Below are 18,575 nucleotides of genomic sequence, written 5' to 3'. Positions count from 1 at the left end.
AGCCATAGCGGGCCAAGCGCCATTTATTAAAAACGAAGAAAGCAAGGGTTAAAGTTAAGCGAATATCATAATTAATGAAGATTGACATATCATTTAGTTTTAATGTGCATACTTTATATTACTTGCTATATGTTTAATTGAATTATGGTGTTAAGACTGATTCACAATAAACCGAGAATGGAAACGAGAACGGGAACGGAAATAATGTTAAAATAAATGCATTTAAACACGAGCATTCACAATAGTTAGTTGTGAATGCTCACATTTAAATATATTTATTTTAACAATATTTCCGTTCTCGTTTTCGTTGTCGTTTCCATTTTATTGTGAACCAGCCTTTACTTAATTTTAACCCTCGCTTTCTCAGTTTTTATTATACGGCGCTTGGTCCACTATTGCTCTGAGCCCTTCTATTAGAGAGATTATTCCTACCTTTCGTCCCTTCATGCCAAATAGTAAATCAAAATATAACAAATCTTAGTATAATTCAACCATATTATGAAAGAAAGAAAATTTAACGAAACTGTCACGTACACATTATTGATTCTCGGCATTCACTGTATATAATATTACTTAATGCACATTTTTTTTTTTTTTTTTACATAATTCAAGTGATTTTTACAATACTGTTTGATACAAATATCAATTGTGAAGGATCATAGATTTTTGTTGAACTGTAACGTAACTGCGTTTCTTTTCTTCAGTTCCATAATTTATGAGTTGATGCCATTTTGCATCTTTGGATGACCAAAGAATCATAATAGATTTACACACCGTGAGAGGTCACTTTAGATAAAAAAAAAACCTCGTTGTTTAATGGAATCTGAGAGATATATCTGCTGCCAGAAAACCAGCAAGCATGGAACAACGTAACTGCGGAATTCATTCAGAAACTTATGGAATCCATGCCTGGAAGAATTGAAGGCTTCAGAATCATAGTGGGCCAAGCGCCATTTACTAAAACCGTAGAAAACAAGGGTTAAAATGAAGTTATCGCCATGATTCAATGGAAACATATAGCAAGTAGCCTAATATAAAGTATACACATTAAAACTAAATGATGTCAATCTTCATTAAACTATGGTATTCACTTAACTTCAACCCTTGCTTTCTCCGTTTTTAATAAATGGCGCTTGGCCCACTATGGCTCTGAACCCTTCAATTGTGGGTGTTTGAAAACGAAAAGGAGTTTACTTACTAGGTAGACTAGGCAAGTGTTCGTACTAAAGTGATTATACAGTGCAGAATTGGACAGAATAATATCAATGGTGCTTTTCTTTTTAATTGTTACTAATGTTAAACAGCTACTTTGCCTTAAACCTAATACTGATCAAATGAGAATTCTATTGTCCGATAACAATGTAATCCTCGTAACTTTAACTATAGATCCTAATAGTATAATGAATAAATATAAAATATTTCTTTAAATTTTATCTCAATCAGTAGCACACTACTACAAAGCTAATATGACTTATAAAATACAAGAACTGAATTCATTTCGAACTTTAATTTAATTTACGTTGCAGCCAATATCATTTTACAGAATGAGATTATTATTTTCATACAACTATGACAATGTGTTACCAAAGTTAGTTCAAACACACAGAACTAGCAGTGAAAGGAATGCAACTCCAGGCGCTAACAGTGTGCCGTAGTCTCATTTTCTAAAACACTACTGCTTCGTCCTTCGTTTCTGCACCTGCCTTACAGTCGTCGCTCAAAAGAGAATGTATCAAAATAACAGGTGGTCGGATGTTTTCACCGCATTTTATCTTCGTGAGAAGACGTTCAACAAGTAGTCACTTCATATAATTAGGAGTTCCAAGTCTAGTGAATCATTCACGACTTGAAACTTTTGCAATGACTTCATTAAATATACACCAAAATCTGAGGGAGAGAATTATGAGTTAGTCAATTTTCAGCTAATACCTCTTATATGTCAACTACTAAAATGGCCGATCCTCATATCCAAACCAGTCAGAAAGGTGTACATGGAACAAAAATGTTTTAATACTGAAGCCGAGTTTAACTTATGCTTCCTGTCATAAAATATGTCACATACTCACCACAACGTCATGTACGAAAAATAATACGAAGTTGCTTTATTAAAGTGTTAGTTATGACGTCATTTACATAAAAATTCGGGAAACAATATTAAACACGTTACAATATCATCATTTTACGAAATTACAATTGGAAGTGCACAAACAGATTACATAAGAACACAGTAAACCGAGCGCAGAATAAGTTTAATTGTTGTTAGTAAAATAGCATATACAAAAATACATGTCTTAATTCTTCCCTGAAGGAGTAAAAACTCGTACTCAGAGAGTTATCTAAACACATACTTAACACAAACGAAGATATTGACACAAATTGGGTCAAGGAAAAAAATTATAGGAATAAATTAACTTTAAAAAATACAATTTCAATTTTAACAATTTAACTCATAAATACATACACATATTAAATCAATATACATTCTTCAAAAATTAAATTCCTAACGCTATTTTTGAAATTCCTGACAATAAATTTTCCAAATTTGTGTATTTTTCAATTATTTTATTATATAACCTTGGGCCAAAGTAGGTACCATGGCTAAGAGCTGTGCTTGTGAAACACTTTGGTTTCTCTAGTCGTATAAAATCGGATATTTTAGTTCCATATTTATGATGATACAATTTGAATTTATTGCTATTTTTATGAAGTTTAATAAGGCAATATAATAAATTTGTTTAATTTTCTAAACATTAATATCAGTGAACAAAAGCTCGGATGAGTAATTAAGATTTGTTTTTACGTTGCAGAAACCCATTACTAACGTTTAATTTATGCTAGTATGACTCAAAGGCTTGTAAAAAAATACATTTATGGTACATGCGATACTTTTCAAGTAACATTCCACAAAATAAAAAGTTTGTTAAATCGAAATGTCCCAAATTATTTAATTCTCGTAACTGAAAATAATAAGACTGGAAGAATTAAATCGTTTTCTCAATTCCATAATTGTGCAAACAGAGATATTCAGAAATATCCAAAAATCCTTCACAAATTATGCAACCACAATGAAGATTTAAAATGGTTTAAAATAATCGGACCGTTCGAATACACTAAATCCAAACACTTTAGTGAACGTCTCAAAAATCTAAGATAGTCTGATTTTGCGAAACTCTATGAATACTACTCGTTTAACTGTTAACCGTCGATCTCTTACCCCAAATATGTATTTAATCTCCATCGGGAATATGAATCAAAGCAAAACTCTTACAGCTCAAAGGATTAAAGATTCCCACATCAACGCTTCCACCTTCAAAGGATAGTCGGCCATTTGATTCCTTCTCGAGTCAAATCAATCCATTTCATGTCCTCTGAGCTCACCTCTCTACATCTATTTCCGTAATATCTACAGCATAATTTCCTCCTCAAGATTCTAACAGTCAAAATAGCGTATGAACTGACGATCTATAATGCTCACTTTATGTCACGCCCATCTAAAAACGTAAGCCGCAATTACGCAAGTTCGCAAATTCTGAAGCTTGCTGAAGACGTCACAGACCCAATTCATTGAAAAAGAATTCGTATTAACTTAATTACAACAATTTTACCATATTAAGTTTATGATTATCATCAATCTAAAAGTAATTTTAATCCTTACAGAGATCAAAATGTGATAATAACTAGGCCACAAATAAAAAAATTATCGTCACAAAATGGCTTCAAAAGGCCGATATGTCGTCAATTTAACGATGGCTGAAACTGGTAAAAATTATTAGACAATCTCAATACTAGACTAAGAGAACTATATTACTAAGTTCTAATACAAGCAATCTATCAATGCTTAGTGAATGAACTTATTACAATACTTCTAGTAATGTACTGCTATTAGACCTAAAGAAACAAGTAGTTTAGGTTTATATGGGCATTCTCGTACAGTAATTCGATTTTAATTGCAACAAGAGAGATAATGGATAAGTAACTGCTAACTTTTTATCTCATTTTCTGTTTAGAATTTGACCTTTACAAGCTGACCTTGAAATAATGGCCAAAGACTCAAAGAGAGAAAAAAACAAATAAAAATAGATTTACATTTATTACGTAAAATATGCGCTGAATTGAATCAATACGTTCAAAAATAATTTAAAATAATTTACGAAGTGATAATATCTCCGTAAGACCATCTCTCAAGCTGTAACAGTATGAAAGCCATGAAACAAAATACATTTAATAGTGAAGAAAATCACAAAATAAAGACATAACAAAGTTATAAGACAAAATAAAGTTATAAGCTGACCTTGAAAAAATGGCCAAAGAAGTCAAAGAGAAAAAAAACTGAAATAAAAACAGATTTACATTTACCGCGTAAAATGTACGCTGAATTCAGTGAATGAGTTCAAAATGAGAAGTAGACATTAACTTAAAATAATTTACGAAGTAGTAATATCTCCGTAAGACCATCTCTCACATTATAACAGTATGAAAGCCATGAAACAAAATAAATTTAATAGTGAAGAAAATCACAAAATAAAGACTTAACGACACCCGAGATTCAGCGTCTTATTTTTGGTAAAAGCAATTTAAATTTCAATTTTAAATACAATTTATATGTTCACATTTAAGGATTTAGTTACGTGAACACTGACGTCGATTTCAATGTATCTATAAATCAGTAAGTAAATTATGGTAGTAGTTCTAGTTTCGGCACGTCATGGATTGATTAACAAATTTTGTGACGGCGGTTACGCAATTCAGTCTGGGTTTAAACTTCCGACGCAGTAAACATGCATATCGTCGTTGTTCCTGCAATAATTCCTATGTGCGTAATATAAAATTTCTCAGTAAGAAGAGAAAACACATTTATTCATCCTATGGCAGCCGTACATAGGAGACTGTGAATTCTTACATTTTCGAAAGAAAGAAATATAATTACATATAGGAGATTTTATTATTTGCTGTATCACTATTTAAGTTATTTAATACAGCAAAAATCTGAAAATCGATAAATATGTCACATAGGAGTTATTGCAGGAACAACGACGATATACACACATTACATAAAAACTTTAAAATGTAACGCGTTCTTTGGAAACTCAAACGATCCTTATTTTCTTATTAAATAAGAGAAATAAAAAATTATTATCTTCAAGTATTTTGTAAAGTACCTAACGACAGGCCATCTCGACTTGAAATTAAGCTGTTTTCTAACCGTAAATCTCTTTCGTTACAGCGAAAGTTATTAAAAGTGTACTTATCACAAATTATTACTTTACATATGGTTATTCTAATTCGAACTTCTAGAAAATTCGATTTGTTCCTTATACGACGCTCAAACTTATTTTTTACATAGTAACCGAAATCAAACGACGTAAAATACGAGGTTTTAGTCGGCGCAGTGCTTATTTATTCACACATCAGCAGTAAAGCACTCACGATTTCAATCCTCTATCTTCTGAAGGTAAAGGTAACGTGATGAGGGGCTGAGACCCGCCCTAACCTGACTCCGGCTGCCCTCGCACTAGCCACTCCCGACCACTACTGCGCTAACAGCGGCTAGCAACAAGCTATGTATACGACATCGGATCGGCGTCGGAACGCCTAAATATTGATCTGCAGCAGGCCTGCGCCCTCACTCAACACGTGGCACAAACTAGACGCGACGTCGTCTCAGCGCTAAAGAAAGTCAGACGCGTTTATTACAGATTGTTACGCTTCTTTCATCTCAATAAAGGAAATTGTTCACTTGCCTGTATCGACATATTCCCTTCTTAACACAACGGAACTCTGGAATTATAATCCTGTTTGTCAGTTATGCAACGAAATATACTACATCAATGATCAATAACTTGGTGGGTAATCAATGACCATACCATCATCGTCAGCATCATATTTTCGTAACATCGATATACCGGGTGTTTCCGAGGTGGTGTTACAAACTTTCAGGGATGATGGCGAAGGCACATGTATCAATTTGAGATAAGGAACCATGGTCCGGAAATGACTGAGTCGAAAGTTATCAGCAAAAATAATTGTGTGGAAATGGAATTGTAATTTGGCACCACGTGCCCTCCTTCCCATAACCTTTGGATCAGTCGTCGAAAAATGGTATGGGCCGGATGTCTCCTACGTGGGTACTTAATCCAGATACAATCTGTGAGCTTGTCTACTGTTCCCAATGGCTCATCCGATTCGAAAATCAGATCTCCTTATTCCGCTCTCGTGTTCCTCCATTTCACTAGGACTGATCGACTGGACACTGCAACTTGTACACATACACTGCTGTCTATAGACGTGCATATCAAGACCGACCATGTCCGTTACACATTACGCCATCTGCAGACAGCGCACTGAATGGAATACTGTAAGTAGACAACGTAAAAAACGTCAGATGAATGTGTAAGATGTACAGATAAATACACATAAATAAGGTGTACAGAGGAATAAAATTATTTCATTTCCACACAACTACTTTCGACTCAGTCATTTCCGGACCAGGGTTCCTTATCTCAAATTGATACGTGTGCCCTTCGCTATCATCCCTGAAAGTTTGTAACACCACCTCGGAAACACCCTGTATAACTAGGGCTAAGAATTGTATGCCGTTAAATTGCGCTTCATGCGCCTCTGCCTTTAGGTACAGTTCGCGCAAGAAACGATTACCGAAAAGCAATGGTGGTGTTGCTGTCTGTTTTGACGAATGTATGTAGGCACGCCGAGGGGCGAGAGATGAGGGCAGATGGAAGTACTGTCTCTTCCAAGAAGATGAACACATGAGGACATCGCTGTGGAAATAAAGAACGTAGCAAGAGAAAAATTCGAAGCTAATTAAACGTGCAACATATGTTTACGAATTAAATAATACCGTGCGATACAAGACACGTATTCACATGCAATGGAACAAATTAAACTCGTAATGTAACTATGACAACGTAAGACTGATTCTATCGATGTCATTTCTCTTCCGACTGTACTCTTGAATACCATTCAAGTTATTTCGTGACCTTTCCTGTCGCCCTCTCTTGCTTGTCGCATTGTTTCATTCGCATTCCTTCCGTCGGTATTCCCTGATTGCGAGACCTATATATGCCAGTACGTAATTGCGTTGGGGTGGGAGATTTCAGTGTGTTTCGTTCAGCAGTGAACTTCAGACGATCGGTTACATTACGACCGAATACTGCTATTCGTAACAGGCAACGTTCAATGTCTTGTAAAGAAGAATAATAGCAAGATGCCTAGGACGAAATTTGGGACTTAATTTCAAATGAGGAAATTTGTAATAATGCTGATATTGAGATAAATAATGCTTTTGTAAAATATTTCAAATATGCCCTCACTGTTTCTGCAGAAGTGGAACGAAATTTCTCTAGATATGAGGCTGTTTTTTCTAGTAACAGGGAATCATTCTCCTTTGAAAATTTGAAAATGTGGTTTGTTATTCACTGCAACAATATATGAAATGAAACATTATATAAAACAAAAGCGTAATACACTATCACATTAAGATAATGAAATGATAAGGCTGATACGTCGTGTCAGTATTATATTAGGTGTATTTTCTACAGACAGACAATAGCATGTAGTCAATGACACTGTGACGAAACTGAATAGCTGGAACACGAAATAAGAAAAAATGTAGCAAACAAGATGAAAAAATACTGGATAAACATTATGGATATTTAGCTCTATGTATAATTTGTGACAATTTCAAATGAGGAAATTTATTACTAATGATACAGATTTTGAGATAGATAATGCTTGTGTAAAATATTTCAAGTATGTCCTCATTGTTTCTGCAGAAGTGGAACGAAGTTTTTCTAGATGTAAGGCTGCTTTTTCTAGCAACATGTAATCATTCTTCTTTGAAAATTGAAAATTTGGTTTGTTATTCACTGCAACACAACAAGAAATGAAAAATTATGTAAAACAAAAACGTAATACACCATCATATTAACAGAGTGAAATAAAAAGGTTGATACTTGTCAATGTTTATATTAGGTGTATTTTCTACAGACAGAAAATAAAACCTCTTTAAATAGTGTAATTTTTCTTAAACAAAGAAAATGATGTCTTTAAATGATTCTTTAGCAGATAATTGTGTTTCGAAGTCAAAGGAGTGGCTTTCAACCACCCAAATGCTGAAGGCTAATGATAGGCATGAGTTCAAACGAACGAAAGACACTGCGTTAACTCACTCCAACACTGAGACGTACTCAAAGTCAGAGGTGCACGAAGCGCACTGGTAGTATAACCACGGTCTAGTATATAGTCACGAAGCTTGACTTGTGAGGGTGCTAGGAACAACAGACTGTGCCGGTACTATTTCGCATTGTCTGTAATGAGGCGATAGTAGCGATCCTAGTGGTTAGCAACTATCTATGGATGCATATTTACTACGTATTGAGCTTCGTGACTGTATATATTAGACTGTGGTATAACGGCATATATTTCTCAGGCCTAATGATAACCAAATTGTCTGTTGTACATGGCAAACATAATTCTAGTTACAATCAACTCCCCCAGCAGCGGATCCGGAAAATATTTTCTTTTACAGCATTTTCCGAAGAAAATTATCAGTTAAATACTGTCTGCCTCTGAGGAGTTTGTCTCCACGGGATGAGGAAGCCTCATCGGCGCGAGAAATGATGTTTTGTCGTATCCTTATCGCTTCACTGCAGGTGGATGCTTGATTACTATTAGCTACTAATTATGTAGTTCAGTCGGTTACTCAAGAAAAGAGGAGCGGAAGCAATGTAACCATTTTGACTGTGACTCCTGATTATAATATCACTCAGATAAGCATCCTAATAGCTATGTTATTTATTACTCATGCCGAAAATATAAGTAACAATATGCGTATGGAAATTAAAGGGCACTAATTTATTTCAATAACGTAACTATTAATAACTGCCTAATCTAGTACGAATTGTAATTAATAGCTTAACTTCTCACTTCCTAAGCACAAGAGCAATGACCAGCAACTGATGATGTCTGCATATTTCTAAAAGAATAGTATGGCTATTGCGTCACATAATGTAAGCATTCAAATCACTAACGTACCTCCCCTTGCCGCTTCATTCCGCGTTCTTCATCTCCTGAGTAATAATAATAAACAATAGTAATCGTTCCACCAATGCTATATATTGAATATCCATTCCAGATTACAGTGTTTTCCTAGAAGATTAAAGAGAGTGAGATTTCTCTCCTATGATAATGCCCGAAGTATACGAAGTATGTATTGTATCATAATTCTATAAAAACACCAGTCAACAAAATTAAACATATGTTTTGTTAAAAGATAAAGAATGGGTGATTCTTATAGCATTTTTCATGCTGATTTCAAATCTGTTTTCAAATTTTTTTATCGCCCAGGGTTTTTGAGTAATTATATGAAATGTAGGCCTAATTCAAACTTTTCTAGTATTGATACTTTGTAACATTTTACCTAAATCATATTTATATCCTAAAATGTGTGTGAAATAGATTTCAGGCTATACTTCGCTTGAGAAACATCCCTTTTGAGTGTCCAACAGTAGTTTGACAGAATATTTTTGGGGCTCCATTTTTCCTGGTAGCGCCTTTCCATTTCAGAAAAATCCTGATGAAAACGCTTCCCATGTTCGTCGCTCACTACCCGAAGATTTTGAGGAAAGAAAAAATAAAGAGAATCCAAGAAGTTATTTTGAGAGATATGACACCTCATCGCGTTATAGATATGAATCAACTCACTGACAAGTTCTCTGTAATCTTCTGATCTGTGGTGCCAAAAAAGTAAGAATTTGTTGAATGACCCTTAGGTTCTTGGAATATCATTAGAACTGGAAAAGGCATATGACGGGATCCTTCAGCCAACCAGTTAACAGAATCACATGGAGCACAACAGATTTCAGGGGCCCACTTCATGTCCTCATCTATTTTGCAATCGAACACTCGTAAGCTCTTTTAACCAGTGTAGTAAAATTCAAAGTTAACTAATCAAAAACGTAACAAAAATTGTTTATGTGATTTATACAGTATTTCAAGGTCTTCGTTTGTTTCACTTTATAAGATGCTTTTACCACACTTAAATTAGGACAAAGAAAACACAGGTTATGAAACTTGTATCATGAATATAAATTCCAACTCAACTGAGAATTAATATTCTCTCTCACAGTCCAATGAGGAATGAAATTTATTTTTTATGAATTCTGATTTCACAGGCAACAATGATTGAAAGTTACAGGTCAATCTTTAAACAATAATATGAAATATTTGAAATATGTTCTTTCCATTAGCATGTTAAGGGCTGCACATAGCAATAAAAATAAATCAAAATTTCTGAAATTACAAAAAAAATGGTGGGTGCTAGAAAAATTCTAACTTCATTTCGGAATCAGCAATGACATTAGCCTACATAAGAAACAGCAAACATTGTACATTTAACAAAATCACTGTTGACCATTGTAATCTTTACAAAGACCATTATACATGTCGCTTCTTAATCTTGACATGCACACTTCCAATGTTGCATAAAACATAAACTGTGATATCGACATGCATTTTGTGCTGTTAAGTTGAGAAACTATACAAGTTTCGATGAGACACACTGTTGGTACTACTGCGCTGACTGTTGCGCTCGCACAAGCATAATAGCTAAGATGGCTATCGATGATAACGGCATGCATTCTGCGCTGCCTCAACTGCATGAGGACGGAGGGAACTTCATTTTCAAACAGATAACTGGCACCGGAGTGTTAGAAATCATCTGAATGAAACACTTTCACAGTGCTGAATTGGCCATGCAACAGACAACAACCACGCTCTCGCATGATGGCCACCAAGGATCCCCGATCTCACACTATGCGACTTTTTTCTTTGAGGATTTGTCAAAGACAAGTTTACGTCGATCACTTCTTGGTGATTTAGATGAATTGATTTTTACATTTTTAGATTTCGATGAAATTATTCAGATTACGATGAACAAGACTATCTCCTTAATGTGTGCCTTGTGATACAAGGAGCACATGTTGAAGATTTGAGAGTTCCTAAAGTAAACGTGAATAATTACTTTATAAAACAGTGTAAACTGATTCCTGATAACATTAAACGCGTGTTATTCACCTACATTTGAAAACTTCCGAAATTAGTGTACATTCTTGTTTAATATATTCATACCCCTATTCGTAGTTTTTAAAGGTTCTGTGATGATCTTCTTTGTGTCAACATATTCAATTACAATTGACACAATCTTAATTTCTACATGCCACTTTGGGCTTATATCAATAAAATTGTAAGATTAAGTCTCCCAACACACAACTTCCTTTAAGCGTGTTTAAATGCGACAGGTTCACGTCAGTAGATTTACTGGCTTGTAAAAGGACTCCTGCGGGACAAAATTCCGACATACTGGCGACGCTGATATAACTTCTGCAGTTCCATTAAATAAACTATTAAAAAAAAAAACTCCTCGGGACAAAATAAATGAATTCGTTTGATTTAATGTTACGTTACCAATTACAACAAATGACTTATTCGCTGTTATTGTGCCGGTCGCCTCATAGTATTGCACTATTTTTCATTGAAACAAAATTTATATAATATTAATATTATTATTATTATTATTATTATTATTATTATTATTATTATTATTATTATTACCGTCCGTTGTGGCTATGTCGATAGCGCATGTTCTTCCCAACCAAATGGTACGGTATTTTTTTAGTTGGTTATTTCATGGCGCTTTATCAACTGCTGACAAAGCTCGGATGGGATTAATTCCAGAGTGGGAAAAGCAAGCAAATCCACCCCCCGTCACAAGTCGCCGCACCCCACGAGATGATACAAATTAATTCCATTCGAGCTTTACCGATCTTATTAAGTACACAGAAGACGCTTTTCTTGGAAATAACGAAACCTCGTTTATGGCAGGCTGTACCTGGCATCGGAAAGGGTTGTTATGTACCCCTCCCAAAAAAGCTCGATTTTCTTGTAAATTTCTACTGTGAGTCGCCGTGCACTCTATGAGATCACTCACTACTGGTCTGTCACCTCGCGCCGCAGTTCAGCTGTCGTGTGACTCCTGACGCACATGATGTAATTCAAATTAGTTATCAGAGATAGGAAACAACCCTGTAGTCCCAATTCACAACAAATTTTCAACTATAGTACACTCAAAATGTATCTTATGTGTTTATTGTCACGGTAATATTCCAGAACTCGCGATTACAAATCAAACGAGTGGTAGCACAGGTCTGTAGCTGGTCTCGATGTCGAGATATTACCGAGTGAGACCGCGCAGCACAGGTAATAATATAACGCCCTCTGCCCGTAGCGAGAAGATGTAGTGTGAGCGTCATTGGGCGAGGTCACACAAGTTACACTGATTCATGGCGCAACTATTAATAACATTAGCATTTGAGTGGCTCATAGTCTGTGTTACAGTAAGCATTTCTATTTCATTTTTATTTCGCCACAGATCCTGGCAAGGATACTCACATTCGGAGCGGGGAAAAGACGCAGACTATTAGGCTATTCTACATCAAAAATGTAACAAACAATGTATGTGTTCTCCATTCTTTCCAATTTACATACAAAGCTCCTGAAAAAACTAATGAAATGAAATCTACGCAAGCAGTCAGTTACAAATTCCTTCGTCCTCCCCTTTCAAACCAATTGATTGGTAAATCGACTGAATACAAAGACCCTGCAAAAATGCTGCCGTTAGCTTATATGTGCTTGTGCAACGATGCTTTCAATTCTAGAAGTTATTGAGCGTCTCTGAAACGATCACGGGTGGACAATCAAGAAGGGGTTTGGAAAAACGAAATCGTGTGTTACTTTAGGTTCGTTCCAACAAGCGGTTCATGTACGAACCATGGAACATCTTATGCGCACGAGCTGATTGGGTATCTGTTACGGGATTGAAACAGAACTGGATGATATTTGAACGCTTTTTCGGATCATTGTGTACTAAATCCAGAGATGCTATAACTGTGATCATCTTTGCCTGAGAATGACTGTTTAATTATTATCGTTTCACAGCTAATTCAAATTGCAGAAAATAGAATTTCGATTATATATATATATATATATATATATATATATATATAATTTGAACTGGTAATGGAAATTACGGGAAAACGGCTGAACGGATTTTAATAAATGGCCCCTCATTTTGAAGCTTGGAACCCAAAGTTTTTCGGAAAAATAGTAGTTTTCAGTGAAATGTCAATTTTCCTACATAATTTTGCTATTTTCCAAAATCCATCTGTCGTCAGTTTTGAGAACTAGCTAATTGCATTCAGGAGAAGCGAAACGAGCATCAAGTCGGCCGTGTTGCATTTCAGAATAAAACAAAACACACACTACAGTAAACAATATTACACGAAGGCCATGATCTGCAAGAATGCTGACATATTTAGAGCTCAAATTAAAATTGATTATTAAAAATTTAACTTACTAAAAATAATATACAGGTTCGATACTGTAATATGTAATTTTCTGAGTACAGCTGTGTATTGGATATTAAAAACTACAACACTTGAGGTGGTTTGATGACATTATTACTATTAGAAATGAAATATTATTATAGTTAATGCCATAATGTGACTATTTTTCATTAATTATACATATTAATGCTATATTGATGATATGAAAGTGAAACGTTTTGGGGGTATATAAGTAGATGTAGAGAATAACTTAGATTAGATTTTGATTTCTATACTTTACTGAGTGGCGGTTATATAGTATATATAGTATATGTTAATGAAAGCTATAAAACTTACGTAAGATAATATTATTAAAAATCAAATATTTTTATAGTTATTAATCAAGTGGGGTTGGGTCTTTTTCATGTATTTAATGGCGGTGTGGTGTAGATATTTATATGCGTGGTTCTCTTCAGTATTGGCTCGAGAGAGAATCTTTCATTATTATGGAAGCAAATAACTTTCAGAATGTCTGGTATTCTTCATTGAAAATAAATCTGAAAAATGTTTATTTGAACGTCTAATGAACTTAGTTTGCAGCATTTGCTGCACAAGCCACTAGTTTTCTATAAAAAGATAACAAAACATATGGAAGGTAAGAATTCCGCTAATTCGATAGCGTGTAGTCCTACTGAGGGACTCTTTCATCTAAAAAGAAAAAAAAAAAAAATATATATATATATATATTTTTTTTTAATTATTCATGAAGTTAGAATTTATAAAACAGTTATATTACCGGTTGTTCTTTATGGTTGTGAAACTTGGACTCTCACTTTGAGAGAGGAACATAGGTTAAGGGTGTCTGAGAATAAGGTGCTTAGGAAAATATTTGGGGCTAAGAGGGATGAAGTTACAGGAGAATGGAGAAAGTTACACAACACAGAACTGCACGCATTGTATTCTTCATCAGACGTTTGAGATGGGCAGGGCATGTAGCACGTATGGGCGAATCCAGAAATGCATATAGAGTGTTAATTGGGCGGCCGGAGGGAAAAAGACCTTTGGGGAGGCCGAGACGTAGATGGGAAGATAATATTAAAATGGATTTGAGGGAGGTGAGATATGATAGAGACTGGATTAATCTTGCTCAGGATAGGGACCAATGGCGGACTTATGTGAGGGCGGCAATGAACCTCCGTGTTCCTTAAAAGTAAGTAAGTAAGTAAGTAAGTAAGTAAGTAAGTAAGTAAGTAAGTAAGTATTCATTTATGTACTTTGTTTATTAAACTTTTGATCAAAATTGATGTTGAAAATGTAATTACCTATTTCAATACCCAAATAATTTTCATTCTCTTTCTTTTTGGTGAAAATTTAAATTAAATCTCTAGTTTTATTATTCGTCTGCACTGCCACTTTCCATCTTAACCTCACTGATATGAACAGTCGATCATGTCTTTCCTCAGTATCCAGGAGACGTTGGTGAACGTATGCACATGTCCGAGATACGCACTCACCCTTGCCGCAATCCGATGACTACTTCTGATCGTTCTGGACCCGTGTCAAAAGTTTGTTGGAAGGTCCTACTGAGGTACATGCTTCCGGTTCAGAACTGGTTTGGTGTGTTGAAACGGCTTTTCTGTATTGCGCATGCTCACGGTGGTTATAGACGGTTACTGACTGTTGTTGGAACGAACCTTCTGTGACATGGTATCCCGGCACTGCCTGGATAGAATGACATTCTATATTTGTGAATTTACATATTCAGTCGAACTGTTTTAAGCATACTACCTGGTTTTTCGACAAAGGCAAAGAGTGAGGTTTAAATTTCTTTAGTCTAGTAATAAAACTAGCTTATAAATTCAAATTACAACGCCTGTCAATCATGCAGAGAAGGTACGGTATTTTCTTTAAAATTATTCTGATTTACAGATCAATACTCGAGAAAGACCCTTCCTTTCCATAAACTTTTAAAGACCTCATAGATTTATTCAGAATCTTAGTAATGAAGTCAGTTTAACAGGTCTACAGAAGCATGAAAAAGGACGAGAAAATGGTCTGTACTTTTGTGTATAGTCCTTTCAGTAACAAATTGTCATTATATATATATATATATATACACGACATAGAACATTTTTAACTTTAACTTCTGATGGAAGTTACGCTAAGAATAAATTATGTTTATCATTAGATCTTGGACTTGCATTACAATTAAAACCAAAATATGCATGAAACTAAGCACAAAAATTAAAAAAAACGCAGTATAACCCTGTACTTTTAATATAATTATTACAGTATAGGTATCGAGACAGTAAAATTACCATACATCCTGACATTTTTCTCCAAGATACCGCGATTCTTGTTGCTGAAGAATGTTTTATACAGCAACAATGTTCTTTTGCCACAACTCGGTATTGGTACCCATACATTACAAAGAGTGGTGGTGGTGGTGGTGGTGGTGGTGGTGGTGGTGGTTGTGGTGGTGGTGATGGTGGTGGTGATGGCAGCAGTAGCAAAATATTGTAAAATTTACACGCAATATATTTATCGATGAAAATATTCTACATGCACAATTTAAGGGTTCAGAACCATAGTGGGCCAAGCGCCATTCATTAAAGACGGAGAAAGCAAGAGTTAAAGTTAAGTGAATACCATAGTTTAATGAAGATTGATATATCACTTAGTTTTAATGTACATACTTTATATTACTTGCTATGTGTTTCATTAAATTATAGTATTCACTTAATTTTAACCCTTGTTTTCTGCGTTTTTAATATATGGCGCTTGGCCCACTATGACTCTGAACCCTTCAATTAAATGCACGTGAAGTTGGAGGAGGTTATTATTATTCACGAAGTAGGCCTTACTGTAGATCCGTTTTGGTCTCGTCCAACAGTCGTTTTATAGGTCTTCCTGATCTGAAATTCAACACTAACATTCAGATTTTGTTGTCCACTCTTGAAACATGTTGCAGCCAATTGTTTGCATATATATAGATATTTTCGTTTCTGCTGATTCAACTCCTAATTCTTCTAGCATTTCCTCATTCCTAATACTGTATGATCGAAAATTGTACATCCTGGTGTTTTTTTTTTAAATTTATATTGATTGTATTCTCATTATGCCTCTTTGCCGAAGTGTCCAAATTTCATTTCCATATAAGAGACAAGGCAGGGTCAATGTGTTTAGTTTCTGATTCTAGAAGATTTTTCTACCAAATTCGACTTTAAAATCTTGTTTGAAATTCCTAATACTTGTGTGAATTTTGTTAATTTTGCATAGGCATCTTTCTCGTTTTCAGAAGACATATCAAAGCCTAATTATTTGAAAACATTCACTTGTTTCAAATTTCTCATTATTTAATAGTACGTTCGTAGCTCGGCCAGACCATTATAATATAATCTAAATAATATAAACAAGTGTTAGAAAAGTTTTAATTCGAGATTATGAAATAAACAAGAAAACGTTTAATTAAGGATGATGAAATAAAAAAATAAACATGAATAATTTTAAAAGGAACAATTATTGAAAGTACAATTTTCAAATTTGAATGTTTTAGTGGTCCGGCCGAGCTACGAACGCACTGTATTTTACTTCTTATTGGTTGTCACCAATGAATGATTTATTTAAGATTTTTCTGTTGATATTTCCAATCCGAAATCCTTTGCTATATTTTCTATTTAAAAATTTTCCCTTTGTAAAATTTCTTCAGAATTTACAACTGTAACTTGGTTAAGAATAAAGTGTTTTTCTTCTTATTAGTTTTTAAAATTCCCGTATATTACTTTAAAAGTTGTCACTTTTGCACGTACTCCAAAATTCTGGATTCTAACGACGAGCAGTTGACACTTCTCTTACCAGAATGTGATGTCTCTGAACCAGCGAGATCTCAACGCCAATCTCATGTCCTTAAAATTACTTCTAAAAATAATATACTGGAATTTTATGAAGACTATTTCGTTTATATGACGTCATTTCATTTTCGACCAATGAAGTATAATGAAATTTTGAATTCCAACCAATCACAGCAAGTATAATGAAATTTTGAATTCCAACCAATCACAGTCATACATCGCGATAATTTCTGCAGCTCGATTTATCACTATCAATTTATCGCATGGTCGTTATTTTGTTTAGTCAGTGTCGCCAACTGTTTCCATGTAAATTGAAGAGCATGAATCCATTGCACTAAATAAAGTGATAATCCTACTTCCACATCTTCATCTTCTAATTCCATGTCCATTGTATCTAAAGAAAATCACAGTCCTTCATAACAACTGTTCATGTAATTAAAGTATTATTCACGTTATTTGTAATTATACTATAAAATGTTTAAATTAAATTATGATTTCAGCAGATAATGAAAACGTATTTCTGTTATAATAACAAGAGAAAAGCGCCATACATGTAATTAACATTTTTAAACCTGTATTTCGCTTTTCTCAATTGGCATTACTGAATAACATTCAATTTCTTTACTGTAGTAATCGTTATTCATCTATTTCGACTACACAATGTCTGAATAAGTTAAGTAATCATAAATATACAATTATTAACATTTTGTGAGTGAATTTTAGGCATATATTATTTACATTTTTATTTTATTCACGAAATAGTCCTAATAAATGTCACTCGAAGTTTGAGATTTCCCAAATAAATCCACGAGCGAAGCTCGTGGATTTATCGGAAATCTCAAACCTCTCGTGACATTATTGGAATTTTATATTTTCCTGGAGAAAGTAAAAAAAATAACGAACATAGTAGGACTGTTCCAAAAAGACGATGTTGAGAAACAGCTTGACAGAAAAATAACAAAATCATAACGTCCATTCATCTGCAATGACAGTGAAATATATTGCGGAATTAAAACGAGTAGAGCCATTATTTCCAGCAACAGACGTGATATTATGAAATAAATCAACAAATCCTGTACATCGCACTGATTAAACACGGACTTCATTAATGGCCATCGACTTAAACACATTACGTCAAATAGGGCGGTTTTAATTACATTCATTTGACCGTGAATTTTTTGAGCCTGCGCAGTGATCCTTCCACTACACACCCGAATACCCAACAAAGGCGGCTTACATTGTGCCGCTTTCCGGCATAAAAATCAATATAGTACATAAAACTTGTAATTTTCAACCTGATCATAATCAGCACCCACTATAGAACATC

At 34.4% G+C, this 18,575-nt stretch overlaps 1 protein-coding gene across 3 annotated transcripts in view; it reads right to left on the bottom strand.

Annotated features, from left to right (window-relative positions):
• GckIII (Germinal centre kinase III) overlaps window positions 1-18,575 on the bottom strand; it is a 331,425-nt gene that overhangs the window by 234,372 nt on the left and 78,478 nt on the right. Inside the window, exon 1 of one of the 3 annotated variants that reach the window (XM_069828212.1) lies at window positions 5,428-5,541. The exons of the other annotated variants lie outside the window; for them this stretch is intronic. The gene's annotated coding sequence lies outside the window, so the exon portion shown is untranslated. Of the gene's footprint in view, window positions 1-5,427; window positions 5,542-18,575 lie in introns of those variants that run through there. 3 annotated transcript variants of the gene reach the window in all.

Source organism: Periplaneta americana, chromosome 6 (assembly GCF_040183065.1).
Source record: "Periplaneta americana isolate PAMFEO1 chromosome 6, P.americana_PAMFEO1_priV1, whole genome shotgun sequence".
Taxonomy (NCBI): Eukaryota; Metazoa; Arthropoda; class Insecta; order Blattodea; family Blattidae; genus Periplaneta; species Periplaneta americana.
This window is presented reverse-complemented; position numbering and strand designations above follow the sequence as displayed.